The sequence below is a fragment of the Apium graveolens genome, chromosome 5, assembly GCF_009905375.1.
Source record: "Apium graveolens cultivar Ventura chromosome 5, ASM990537v1, whole genome shotgun sequence".
NCBI classification, from domain to species: Eukaryota; Viridiplantae; Streptophyta; class Magnoliopsida; order Apiales; family Apiaceae; genus Apium; species Apium graveolens.
The window spans coordinates 77,889,863-77,905,028 of NC_133651.1; positions in this window are offsets into that span (position 1 = coordinate 77,889,863).

Genomic DNA, 15,166 nt, shown 5'->3' on the forward strand with positions numbered 1-15,166 from the left:
TTTATAAAATAGTTTTATAATTACTTAGAAAATAATTAATAAATCCATAAATTATTATAAGATCATATAAAAATCCAAAAATTACCAGAAAACATCACCATTATCAATATTTTATTCTGGACATATAATAATTAAAATACTTAAAGAATATCATATATAAAGATCCAAAGCTTCAACTACACTTACCAGATAATTCCCTAAAATTCACATAAACAATTCCGAATAATTATAATAATAATATCTGAAAATATGGGATATTACATTGGGTGAATGTCTCGGCGTCTCGCATACGGGAGGCGAACTGGGCGAGGAAATTTACTTCTTGTTTAATTAAAATAATTTCTGACTTGTTATATTATTTTAATCTGAATATTGAATCTGTGTAACAGGGAATATCAGTATTTGCAGATTTGCTGGCATAAATATTGATCAGTCTTGGATCGGGATTTGCTGAGACTATGAGATCCTGACGTGCTTAGATCAGGATTTGCTGAAGCATATGAATTCTGATGACTGGATCAGGATTTGCTGAGTGCAAATACTGATGGGCTGGTTGTATCAGGATTTAACAAATCCTGATACTAACTGTTACGTTTCTCATTCTGGAAATATTTCATTAAATGCAATTTAAGTCAGGATGTTTATTTTAATTGATGTAATATATTCAGTTACGTTTAGTGTTATATTATATACTGAATAAAACATTTGGTATTGTTAGGTCTCAATATGTTTGTAGAAGGGGGGTTGAATACAAACAATACCGTTTAATCGAATAAAATGCGGAATAAAAAAGTGAAACAAAATTCAAGTTAAATAAAACTATTATTAAACTTGAAAGGTGTTACAACAACGGTATCATTTACAAGGGATTAATCTCAAATAAATTATTCCAAATCTAGAATAAATTCGACATGAACTTTTTCTATTTTTGCAATAAAAAGGATCAAATGCTAAATATAATTTGAGATTAAGTTCTAGGGATTTTGATCCGCTAGATAGTTACACAAGAACAAGAGGAGTATTTCTAGTGGTTTAGATTTAACAATTAATACTAGAAATAAATGTTCTGAGAAATTGTAATAAGTTCTCTGCTGATTTCTTTGTTCTGTGTTCTTCTGTTTTTCTTTTGATATTCAATGCTCTATTTAAAAACAAACAGTTGCTGCTCTTTATATTCAATCCTGTGTTTTTAATTGGCAAGACAATCCTTATAGCTCAGCAAGACAATCCTTTTAACTGGTAGAACTTTCGGTAGGACAATTCATTGAACTGGCATGACTTTCGGCAAGACAATCCTAAATGAACTGGCATGACTTTCGGTATGACTATTTATTGTCATACCAATTGTCATACTAATACAAAAGATTGTCTTGTTGAATTAATTTTGAATTTAAATTCAAAATCAATTCTGAAAAACCAAAATATTAATTTAGATTAATTAATCAATTAATCCAATTAATCAATAAATTAATCTTTGCAGATATAATTTATTTTCTTAATTAAATTATATGACTTAATTAATTAGAGAATTAATACTAATCTTGAACAGCAACCACACTTCTGACAATCTTCTGAAAATCAATGAATCCATTTCACCACTTCAATGTTGACACTCGATTACTGTCTGGTTCATGAATGACTAACTTCTGTGATGTTTCTTCATGTCTTGATTTTCTTCAGATTAAATTCCTGTAATCAATTGATACCCTGACGAGATCTCTGTCACTTGATTAAATCCACAATCTTGATTTATATCACTGAGGCTTGATCAATTTCTTGAGCTTCTTCCAGTGAATTAAGTCCTCAAGTCTGTAGACGAACAATGTAACTTAATCCTTTGACATATGTTACTTTGAGAGATCTCTCTGACGATAGAACCACTATTTACTTGTTACATCCTTATTTGAGTTGAGTTAAATCCTCGAATAAACAAATAGGCTATGACATATGCCTTTCAATCTCCCCCTATTTGTTTGTTAGACAATAACAACAAATACCTAGAGGATAACTCAACTAACAAATAAGAAAAAGATATAAACAGTAATGCAAAGTAAATAGCAGAAAAGTTCTGGATTATATTTAACATTTTCCAGATTCCAAAAGAAATTTACAAGTGAATACAAGATAGATGTTCCTCTAGACTGAACATATAACTACATTAGTCTATCTTGATTCATAAAGCTCTAATAATATTACATTAAGTTTTGAGCTAATTGAATTCAGTTGTCTTCCCTTCCGAATTCACCTTCTTCCAAATCTTGAAGCAACTCCTTGTCAAAGACACGATCCTTTTCAGAAGTGAAGCTGGCTGGTCTGACTGGTTGAACTCCAACTGACTTTAACTTATTCATGAACTGATTGTACCTTTTAATATTCTTTTCACAATAAGCTTGAATCAAATCAGCTGCTTGAGTTTTCAACATGGATGAATATCCAGCAGTTCTTAAGTGATGTCCCATCCAGACAAGATGCTTAGCTGAGTAGTCTTTAAGAGATTGTGAATTGAGCTGGCAGATCGAAGACTGTCAGACTTAAAGAATCTTACCTGATGAGGATTGTTGACCACTTGAGGACTAGCCCTGCTGGCAAACTCTTTGAGCCTTTCTCGAAGAACTTCATTCAATTCTGAGCTTCTTTTGACTTTGTTGAGAAGAACCCAAATCTCTGATAAAGAACGATTCTCAAACAGATGAAGTGATACCTTGAAAGATCCTTCGCTCTAACAATATACAAATATGCTCATTTCATTTAGAGATCTGTCAAAGGCAGCTGTGATCCTTGAGACTTCAGTCTTTATAGCATTCATGTACACGAGATCTCCAGCTTGTCCAGAAAATGTAGAAACTGCCTATCATTGTTTGTGCTCAGCTGAGGCATATCAAGTACTCTCCTAGCTTCATCCCATTTTTCACCAATCTTCAGTCTGACATCTCTTCTCTTTTCTTTATCTTTAATGTCATGAAGACGTTGATTTTCAAGAGTTTCTGTTCGTTCAATGTTTTTCCTCATATCAATGATCTGGGATACCTTTTTGAGTTCAGCTTCTTTTCTTTTCAACTCTGACTGCTGCTGCTGAAACTCTTTCTCAAAAACAGGATCCACTTGAGCTTCCTCTTCCCATTCTCCAAAATCACTTTCCTCCTCAGTTTCAAAGAAACTATCTTTATCTTCCAAGGCTGGTTCAGTGGGAATGTCAAAAATATCAAAGTCATCCTGTTCTCCACTTTAGTAGACATCATCAGCCTTCCCTGTGCCTCCAACAGAAGAATCTTTTTCTTTTCCCTTTCCACTTCTCCCTTTCTTCTCCCCCTTAGTTGAGGAATCCTCTACAGACTTTCCTCTAGATCCTCCATGACCTCCATCACCTCCAGAGCCGGAGCCTTCACCAGACGGCCCTTCAAAGAAAGTCCTTTGTTCTTCATTAGGGCAGTGAGAATTTTTGATCATGAAGTACAAGTGCTTCATCCCTTCATTGAGATGTTCCATGCCCGTCTCTATCTTCAGAAATCTGGAGGAATCCAGTGAATGATTCATTTCAACCAAGTCTTCAAGAGAATTTATTCTTGTATGGAGAGAGCAGAAGTTTGAAATATCTTCAGCGGATAAAGTTGGAGATGCCTGGATTGAGTTAAACTTTGGTACAACAGAGGTCTTCAAATCTGATATTTCAGTCCTGATGAGAGCCAGCTGATTATTGACAGAGGTGGAAGAAGAAGACCGTTCAACCATTTGTGCTTTGAATGATTGAGCCTCAGCCTGACTTTTTGCAAGTTATTCTTTCAGTTCAGCAATTTGAGCTAACAAATTTTCAGTGTTTGTGTCTGTGTGTGCGCTTATCTGAATATCTCTCCTGTTTGATTCACTCAACTCACGTGCTTGTGTATCTCTCAATATTATTGCTCATGAGGAGTCTTCCTGATGTTGATCTTCTGTACCTGTATTTGAAATCACCCTAGCCTCTTCAAGAGAGGTCAGTGGTGGTGCAATGGGAATTTGCGAGTCCCGATCCTCAGTCAAACCTATCTTTTCATGTGAAATAGATGTCGGAATTGCTTCAGGGATAGATTGACCGAGTTGCCCTCCACTTTCTCCAGATAAATCTGTGAGTGGAGAATCCCGTGAAGGAGCCAGAGATGTTGGATCTGGGAGGGGAGAAAATGACTCTATTAAAGGTGGCTGAGAGTCAGATTTTCCCTCAGAAGCATGTGGCTGCTCTTCTGCCGTAACTATGACAGGCACTGTAACCGACTCAATATGCCCTCCTCGCTCTGTATCTTGAGTATCATCTATTGGTTTGTATGCTTCCATTGTGAGTAATGGAAGTGTGCTTGACTCAGTACAGGATGCCATGGCCCTATGGCGAATTTCAATAGATTCATCCTGTTGATAGAATGTCTCTAGTAACTGTTCACCGACTATATCAAAAGTCCATGTCCTGTTGGGAGGACAAGGATGGGCTTTCAGATGCCTCAGTAAATGTTCTTCTTTTCTTGGGAAGAGGCAGAGCTGAGGGTTCATTCACATCCAACAACATACTACTTCCTACTAACCTTCTAGGCAACATTTTAGACAGTGGGGGAGAGGTTGAGATAGGTTGTGACTTTGTGTTTGGCTCTATGACCTGGGATTGAAGTTGCGGTTCTACAACTTCATGGTCAGCCCTATCAACCACTATGGGTCTTTCAACAGAAGTAGGAATAGTTTGAGTGTGAGGAATCATTACCTGCAGAGGAAGAGCATCCGATGTTTGAGCCTGGGTGGTTTGAACCACTGGAGGTTGAGCTTGCTGTTCATGACCGGGAAGATTAAAAATAGGTAAAGGAATGTAAGTGGCCATGAAAGCAGATACAAGTACTGGAACTTGCATGAATTTAAAGGTTGTGTCTTGGCGAGTGTAAATCTTTTTGCTTACTGGAGGGGGTTCAGTTACTGAAGAGTTAGCAAAAAGAGCTTTATGCTCAGGTGAGAGAAGATGTTCTGCTATGAGCATGAGAAAACGAGCGTAGTAGCACGAGACCCTACGATTTGTAGAATGATCACGTAAAGCAGTAATGAGACGTCTCAGAAGAATGGGTAAAATTAGTTTGCCACAATTGATCCTTTGATTGAAAATAACCGCAAGACCAATATACTGCAGAGTGGAAGTGATGTTGTGAAAGTTGGATTTAGTGCAGTTGGCAAACACTTTGGAAAGTGTATCGAAGAAAATATCCCATTCAGAAACCAAATTGGATTTAGACAACTTGGTTAAATTAATCACCCCCTGATAGTGAATAGCATGGAAAAAGTTTGAAATATCATTTTCAGAGGGTAAATTACAGAAATTGTCCATTGGAAAATTTAACGCTCGATTGACGACTGTTTCATCAACTACATACTGTGTGTTTGCCACGGTGAATGAAAAAGATTTAAAATCATCGGCCACAGTAGAGGCTGTGCAAATCAGTCTGAGCAGATCGACATTTAAAAGCATATTTGATTTAATAGCAGAGCTAACAATCGAATGGTCATTTAAAAATCTAATCCACGGCTTAAATTTTTCCACATCACATTTTTCTGGATTAAAATAACCAACAAGATTATGCGAGACAATTTGGAAATTGAGAGCCATTTTAAAAACAAATACAAAAAGACACACACTGTCAGAATTTTAAGAATTAAATTAAGAAAATTCGAATTAAAAATTAATTAATAATTCGAATTAATTCAATTATATCAAAAAAAATTAGAAATAAATGTGTCTTGACCACCAAAATCAGATATGCAACCAGATAAGTCAAACACACAACACAACAGCCAATGAAATGAAAGATTTGATTTTGAAAAATATAATAATTTTTTAAAAAAAAAAATTGGCAGCACTTCTCTATGTATATACGTGTATGTATATAACAGGAGTGAAAAAGTTATGCTGAGTAAAAACTCGAGCAAGGAAGTATCAATGGAGGTTTGTGTTTGATCGAATAGAGAGAGAGAGAGAGAAACAAGAGAGAAAACTGTTGGAGTGAAAACTGAACTGAATTGATTTACAAAACAAAACAAAAAAACGTTAAGTAGGACAACTGGTATGACAATTGAGGAAAGTCATACCGATTGTCTTCCCGATTGTCATACCAGGCAATTGAGAAAACAAAAATACTAATAATATAACTGGTATGACAATCTGATAGTCATACCGATTGTCATACCAGTACAAAATAAAAACAAATATTATCTGATATAAATTTTATTACTAGCAAGACTATTGATAGTCATACCGATTGTCTTGCCAGTTATAAAATTAAACTGAAAATAAAATTAAACACATATATGTACTGAAATGACTTTCAGCAAGACAATTTCAATTGTCTTGCCGATTGTCATTCTAGTATAACATTAACTTATACACATAATTAATACTTATAGTTACAGAATAAATTTACAAAAACAAAAGCAATATTTCAGAAATAATTTTATTTTATTCCAAAAATATATTTCTGTAGTATAACATTAACTTATACACATAATTAATACTTATAGTTACAGAATAAATTTACAAAAACAAAAGCAATATTTCAGAAATAATTTTATTTTATTCCAAAAATATATTTCTGTTGAATTTTAGCAAATAAAATTCATAGAAAAATATTTTTAGAGAAAATAAAATATTATGAGATATTAAAATTAACAAGTAAAATAAATAAATAAGATAAGATAATAAAACTTACATAGAAATAAGCAAGAAATTATGGAAAATATGATAAAATAAATTTGCAAATGAATTTTTTCATTTATGAAAAATTTATTTGTAAATTCATTCAAGAACAGATTTCAGATATTCACAAGTTTAATCACTAAAGCTATTCAACATACCCAATTTACCAACTAATATGGTAAATGTGGATTCATCAAGAGGTTTAGTGAAAATATCTGCTATTTGTTCTTCTGTTGGAACAAAAAATAGTTTAACAGTACCATTCATGACGTGCTCTCTAATAAAATGATACCTGATGTCAATGTGCTTAGTCCTTGTATGCTGCACAGGGTTGTTGGTGATGGCTATTGCACTTGTATTGTCCCATAGAATAGGTATTTTGTTCAATACAGAGCAATAGTCCCGTAGCTGATTCCTAATCCACAAGATCTGAGCACAACAGCTTCTAGCAGCAATATATTCAGCCTCGGCCGTTGAATTGGAAACTATTTGATGTTTCTTGCTGTACCATGAGACTAGTCTGCTACCTAGGAATTGACAACTCCCTGAGGTGCTTTTTCTATCAACAACACTTCCTACGTAATCTGAATCTGTATATCCAACAAGGTTAAAACCAGATTCTTTAGGGTACCAAATACCTATATTTGGTGTTCCCTTAAGATATCTCAAGATTCGTTTAACAGCAACGAGATGAATATATCTAGGATTCGCTTGGAACCTTGCACATAAGCATGTAGCATACATAATATCTGGTCTACTTGCAGTAAGATAGAGTAAGGAGCCAATCATACCTTTGTAGCTTGTGACATCTACCTTAATGGAGTTTTCACATGGTCCAAGCTTGACAGCTGTAGTTAACGGAGTCCTTGCTGATGCAGAATCCTCTAGATTGTACTTTTTGAGGAGTTCATTGAGATACTTCGATTGACAAATAAAAGTTCCATCTAACCTTTGATTTACTTGTAATCTAAGAAAGAACTTCAGCTCTCCCATCATGCTCATTTCAAATTTGTTGTGCATTAACTTAGCAAATCTCTTACAGAGATTATCATTAGTAGACCCAAATATTATATCATCCACATAGACTTGGACTAATATAGTATCATTCTTATGCTTTTTAGAAAAGAGAGTTTTGTCTATGGCACCTCTAATAAAGCTATTTTCAATAAGAAATTCAGAGAGAGTGTCATACCATTTTCTCGGAGACTGTTTGAGTCCATAGATAGCCTTGAAAAGAAAGTAGACAAAATCCAAATGATCTGGATCTTCAAAACCAGGAGGTTGCTCTACATATACCACTTCATCCAGCTTTCCATTCAGAAAGGCACTCTTGACATCCATTTGATAACTTTAAAGTTAGAGAATGCTGCAAATACCAGAAATATCCTGATGGCCTCTAGTCTAGCCACTGGAACATAGGTTCCATCATAAACAATGCTTTTAGCTTGAGAATACCCTTTAGCTACCAGTCTTGCTTTGTTTCTTGTAACCACACCATCTTCATCTAGTTTATTCCTGAATACCCACCGAGTACCAACAGCTTTCTTGTGTGTAGGTCTAGGTACCAGTTTCCAGACTTGTTGATGTTCAAACTGATTGAGTTCATCTTGCATAGCAATCACCCAATCTGGATCATTCAGTGTTTCTTCAATCTTCTTAGGTTCCATCTCAGAAAGAAATCCTGAGAATAGACATTCATTTTGAGTAGCACGTCTAGTTCTGACTCCAACATCTGGATCACCAATAATCAACTCAAAAGGATGAGCTTTATTCCAGACAGTTTGTCTTGGAAGATTTGATCTTGATGATTCACCTCGAAACACATTGGGATGTTGTGTCCTACTAGTTGATCCTTCAGCATCTCCCCCTGAGTTGTTGTCAGGTTGACTTGATGATTCTTCGTCAGTAGCAGTGGTGTCTCCATTGTTGCCAATGTTTCCATCACCATTACCTTGAGTATCATCATGATTAACAGGTTCTTCACCAGCAACAACCTCAGGTTCTTGATCATGTTCTGATTCTGAATCTGACATATCATCAAACTTCAGTTTCTCAGAAGGATCTTCTGTTTGGATACTAGGGAGTTTAGTGTCATCAAATGTAACATTGACACTTTCAGTTACTTTGTGTTGATCAATGATATACACCCTGTATGATCTTCTTCCATATCCAACAAAAATACCCTCATATGCCTTTGCCTCGAATTTACCACGACGATCATCTCCATCCTTGAGCACGAAGCATCTGGCACCAAATACATAAAAGTATTTGATAGAAGGTTTCTGTTCATTCATAATCTCATAAGGAGTTTTCATGAAGTCTTTGTTGATTAGAGTTCGATTCTGAGTATAACATGCAGTATTGACAGCTTCAGCCCAAAAGTACATTGGAAGACCTGATTCACTTAACATCATTCTTGTAGCTTCAATCAATGTACGATTCTTCCTTTCTACCACTCTATTTTGCTGAGGGGTTCTAGGAGCTGAAAATTGTCTGGTAATCCCTTTGTCTGTACAGAATCCATTGAGAAGTGAATTCTTGAATTCTGTTCCATTATCTGACCTTATTGCTCTAACAGGGACATTAGAATCTAACTCGATCAACTTGATATGATCAATCACAACTTGTGGTATTTCATCCTTAGAGTGAAGGAATAAAACCCACGTATACTTGGAATAGTCATCAACTATCACAAGACAGTAACACTTCTTTGACATCGAAAGAACATTAACTGGTCCAAATAAATCCATGTGCAATAATTGCAGAACACGAGTTATGGAGGATGTGTCAGTGCCTTTATGACTTGATTTCTTTGACTTTCCTTTCTGGCAAGCCTCACACAGTCCTTCTGGGGAGAATTCCAGCTGAGGCAGACCTTTGACCAATTCTCTTTTGACAAGAGAATTCATTGTTTTGAAATTGAGATGGGAAAGTCTCTTGTGCCATAGCCAACTCTCATCTGACGATGCCTTTGAATATAAACAATTGACTTCAGGATTGCTTCCAGAGTACATGTCATCTACGAACAGATTTCCTTTCCGGATTCCCATCAAGGAGGGTTTTTCATTTTTCTTGTACAGAATCTGACACTTCAGCTTGTCGAATAAAACATTATAGCCGTTAACACAGAACTGACTAATGCTAAGCAGATTGTGTTCAAGTCCTTGCACAACATACACATTTTCAATGATAACATTACCAGCTAGCAAACAGCCATATCCCCCAGTTAAACCTTTGCTGTTATCTCCAAAGGTAACCACTGGGCCAGCTTTCTCAACCACATTTGATAGCAGGGCTCTATCTCCGGTCATATGTCTTGACGATCCGCTGTCAAGAATCCACACTATCGGTTGTACCTGTTTAATTCCCTGCAATACAAATGGATTAGACCTTCTTCGGAACCCAAGCTTGGTTGGGTCCGGCATACTTGTAAAATTGGCCTTTATCAGGCAAAATAACATTCTTAACTTTAATGTTCTCAACTTTCTCACTGACTGAACATTTGACCTTGTAAACAGCCTTGACAAATTTCTGTTTAGGCTTAGGCACAAATGTCTCCTTTCTAGCTTTAGGAGGACTAGCAGTCTTAGACCTATCATGCTTCCTATTATTCACATGCTGACGAGGAGTAGTCTTATCATTATAAATATGCTTACCATTAAAATAAGCATACATCAAATTAAAAGCACAAGACATACAATCAGGAACACCACATGCTTTATGAGAGGGATTAACAACAGGCAACTTATGCATGGTAAACATGGCATTTTTATTATCCAACTCATGTGTGTCTGAGTTAGTCTCAGTTGCTTTCACAACTTTGACTGGAACCTTTGACACACTTGACTTGGAAATAACTTTCTCATTAGCAAGATCTTCAGCACAGATTTCTTCTTGAATAATAAATGAGGTCTCATCAAATGGTTCAGCAATTGATTTTTTATAGAGGGGTTCATCAACACCCTTAAGCACATGTGGTACTTCCCTACCTTTAGCACAGACATGAGGAGGGGAGTTTATGCCTAATTCTCCAATAGCAACATTATAATCATAACCTACTCCAGATGTTTGATTAATAGCTTGCTTATTGTAGAACTCTTTAGCCTTAGAGCAAGAATTAAAGTAAGCTTTGACCTTAGTCTCAAGACCGGTGATCTTGTCTTTGAGAATAGTTTCGAGTTGTCTATAACAGTCAACTCTATTCTCTAGAAAAGATACTTGTTCTTTTAATTTATCTTGATTAATGTGCACAAGTCTTAATTCATTGACCTCTTTCTCAAGGTCTTTGATTTGTTGATTTAACATTTCATTATCACGACGAGCACAATCTAAGGAACCTCCTAGATGATAAACTAATTCAACATCAGTAAATTTTACCTCTTTTCTTGACGATGAGGTGTTTGCATCACTAGCCATGAGAGCAAGATTCCCAACTTCTTCATCTTCACTGTCAGTATCATCCCAGCTTCTTCCCTTTGCCAAGTAAGCCCTTTCAGATTTACTCTTCTAATTAAAATTATAAGAGTTATTCCTAACTTGTTTTGGCTTCCTGCATTATGTGGCAAAGTGTCCCAACTCATTGCAGTTGAAGCATCGAATGGTGCTTCGATCAACCATCCCTATTTTGTACCCACTACTGCTGGTGTTAGAGGATGAAGATCCACCTTTCTGGAATCTGTTGTAGTTGGACTTGTACTTGAACTTGGGATTCCTCTTGAATCTGATATTGGAGAATCTCTTGACAATCAGGGCCATTGACTCATCTTCCAATTGCTCCAGTTCTTCCAAGGAATAAAAATCATCTCCTGATTGATTTTTAGTAGGACGATCAAATTCTGCTACTATCACATTTTCTTCAGCCTTGGAAGACTGTACCATTCTTTCTGACTGTTGAGATTGTTGTTGTTGTTGTGGTTGTTGTTGTTCTTCGGCTACTAGAGCAGTAGACGTGCTGACCACTCTTCCTTTCCCGTAGACTTCCTTCTGTTGAATCTGATCCAACTCATAGGTTTTTAACACACCATAGAGCCTTTCCAAAGAAATCTCACTCAGGTCTCTTGCCTCTCTTATGGCAGTGATTCTATGTTCGAGATGAGTTGGCAGTGTTTAAAGGAACTTTTGGTTGACCTCCCTGATTGAATAGTATTTACCATTAATGTTCAGGTTGTTGATCAATGCATTGTACCTCTCAAACACTTCAGTGATTCCTTCTCCTGGATTGGATTTAAAGTATTCATACTCAGAGGTTAGGATTTCTAACTTGTTCTCCCTAACTTCCTCTGTGCCTTCATTAATCACCTTAATAGTTTCCCAGATGTGTTTGGAATCTTTACAGTTCATCACATGTCTATTCATTAAGGGATCAAGGGAATCTACTAAAATTAATTGAAGGTTAGCATCCAGGGAGGCTTCTTCTTTTTCAGCAGGAGAAAAATCTTCAGGATTCTTTACATAAGTTCTAGCTTTGGTAATCACCACATCATCTTCTATTACCTCTGGTTCGATAACCATCGGAATTTTTGGACCCTTCTTTAACACTTCCAGATATTTGGGATTTGCAACTTGTAAAAACAATAGCATCTTCTTCTTCCACATAACATAATTTTCTTTATCGAATAGTGGAATTTTAACGGTTCCAACTTTTTGTGTAGTCATTATGAATTTTTTTTTAGTAAATAAAAATTCAAGGAGTGAAAGACTCATAAAAGTCTAGGATCTTGATTTGTTCGTTAATCAGAAGGCTCTGATACCAATTGTTAAGTCTCAATATGTTTGTAGAAGGGGGTTGAATACAAACAATACTGTTTAATCGAATAAAATGCGGAATAAAAAAGTGAAACAAAATTCAAGTTAAATAAAACTATTATTAAACTTGAAAGGTGTTACAACAAAGGTATCGTTTACAAGGGATTAATCTCAAATAAATTATTCCAAATCTAGAATAAATTCAACATGAACTTTTTCTATTTTTGTAATAAAAAGGATCAAATGCTAAATGCAATTTGAGGTTAAGTTCTAGGGATTTTGATCCGCTAGATAGTTACACAAGAACAAGAGGAGTATTTCTAGTGGTTTAGATTTAACAATTAATACTAGAAATAAATGTTCTGAGAAATTGCAATAAGTTCTCTGCTGATTTCTTTGTTCTGTTTTTCTTTTGATATTCAATGCTCTGTTTAAAAACAAACAGCTGCTGCTCTTTATATTCAATCCTGTGTTTTTAATTGGCAAGACAATCCTTATAGCTCAGCAAGACAATCCTTTTAACTGGTAGAACTTTCGGTAGGACAATCCATTGAACTGGCATGACTTTCGGCAAGACAATCCTAAATGAACTGGCATGACTTTCGGTATGACTACTGATTGTCATACCGATTACTAATACAAAAGATTGTCGTGCTGAGTTAATTTTGAATTTAAATTCAAAATCAATTCTGAAAAACCAAAATATTAATTCAGATTAATTAATCAATTAATCCAATTAATCAATAAATTAATCTTTGCAGATATAATTTATTTTCTAAATTAAATTATATGACTTAATTAATTAATTAGAGAATTAATACTAATCTTGAACAACAACCACTCTTCTGACAATCTTCTGAAAATCACTGAATCCATTTCACCACTTCAATGTTGACACTCGATGTACTGTCTGGTTCATGAATGACTAACTTCTGTGATGTTTCTTCATGTCTTGATTTTCTTCAGATTAAATCCCTGTAATCAATTGATACCCTGACGAGATCTCTGTCACTTGATTAAATCCACAATCTTGATTTATATCACTGAGGCTTGATCAATTTCTTGAGCTTCTTCCAGTGAATTAAGTCCTCAAATATGTAGACGAACAATGTAACTTAATCCTTTGACATATGTTACTTTGAGAGATCTCTCTGACGATAGAACCACTATTTACTTGTTAGATCCTTATTTGAGTTGAGTTAAATCCTCGAATAAATAAATAGTCTATGAATATGCCTTTCAGGTATAGATATATGTCAATCATATAATTGTGAAACCCTAGTTGCTATATCTCTTTTTCTCTCCTCCATATTATACATATTATAGCATAAGTTTTTTGGGTGAACTGAGGTCAGTTCACTGTTGAGCTTTACGTATTTGTCGATGAATTGCTCTTTGTTGTTGCATCCTGGAAGTGATATTGTTGCGCAACCCATAGTTATTAAGCTAGGCGTCAGCTTCAATAATCGCTTCAAGAACAGTCTAGACTTCTCGAAGGCTAGGCGTTAGCTGTTATTGGCTCTTTCAGATTAATTAAGCTTCTGTTAGAGCTAAGTGTTCTTATCTATCTTTGTCAATTCAGTTACTAATTAATCTTATTATTTTGCCTTCGTGTTTTGTTTCGTTATTTGGTTTAATTTGCATGTTCTTGTTAATTGTGATATGTATAACTGCCTCATTGTTGCGCATAGTTTTAGTTTATTATGTTAGGTCCCAATGTGTTTGTAGAAGGGGGGTTGAATACAAACAGTACCGAATAATCGAATTAAATGCGGAATAAAAAAGTGAAACAAAATTCAAGTTAAATAAGAATATTATTAAACTTGAAAGGTGTTACAACAACTGTATCGATTACAAGGAATTAATCTCAAATTAATTATCACAAATCTAGAATAAATTCGACATGAACTTTTTCTATTTTTGTAATAAAAAGATTCAAATGCTAAATGCAATTTGAGATTAAGTTCTAGGGATTTTGATCCGCTAGATAGTTACACAAGAACAAGAGAATGATTTCTAGTTGATTGGATTTAACTTTACAAACTAGAAATTATGATCTTGAAGTTTGCGGATGAAGGATGAAATATTTTGCTTCTCTTTTCTCCTGAGTTCTTGTTTGTTGACTTGTGTTCTGTATTTTGTTTTCTACTGCTTTTCTTCTTTTTAATTCATTCAACAGAACTGAAATGAACTGGCAAGACAATCCTGTTAGCTCAGCAAGACTTTCGGTATGACAATCAAATGAACTAGCAAGACTATCAGAATGAACTAGCAAGACTATCAGAATGAACTAGCAAGACTATCAGAATGAAGTAGCAAGACAATCCTCCTCCCAGTGTAACTTTCGGTGAGACTATTGAAAATGGCTGGGAAAGACTTTCGGTATGACAATCCAATTGTCATACCAGTTCAAATATTTGTCTTGCTGATTTAATTTTGAATATTAATTCAAAATCATTTCTGAAAAATGCATAATATTAATTCAGAATTAATTAACCAATTAATTCAATTAATCAATAAATTAATCTTTGCAAATATAATTTATTTTCTTAATTAAATTATATGACTTAATTAATTAATAGAGAATTAATAATAATCTTGAGTAGCAACCATTCTTCTACAAATCTTCTAAAAATCACTGAAAATTATGAATCAATTTCACCACTTCAATGTTGACACTCGATGTACTGTCTGGTTCATGACTAACTTCCGTGACGTTTCTTCATG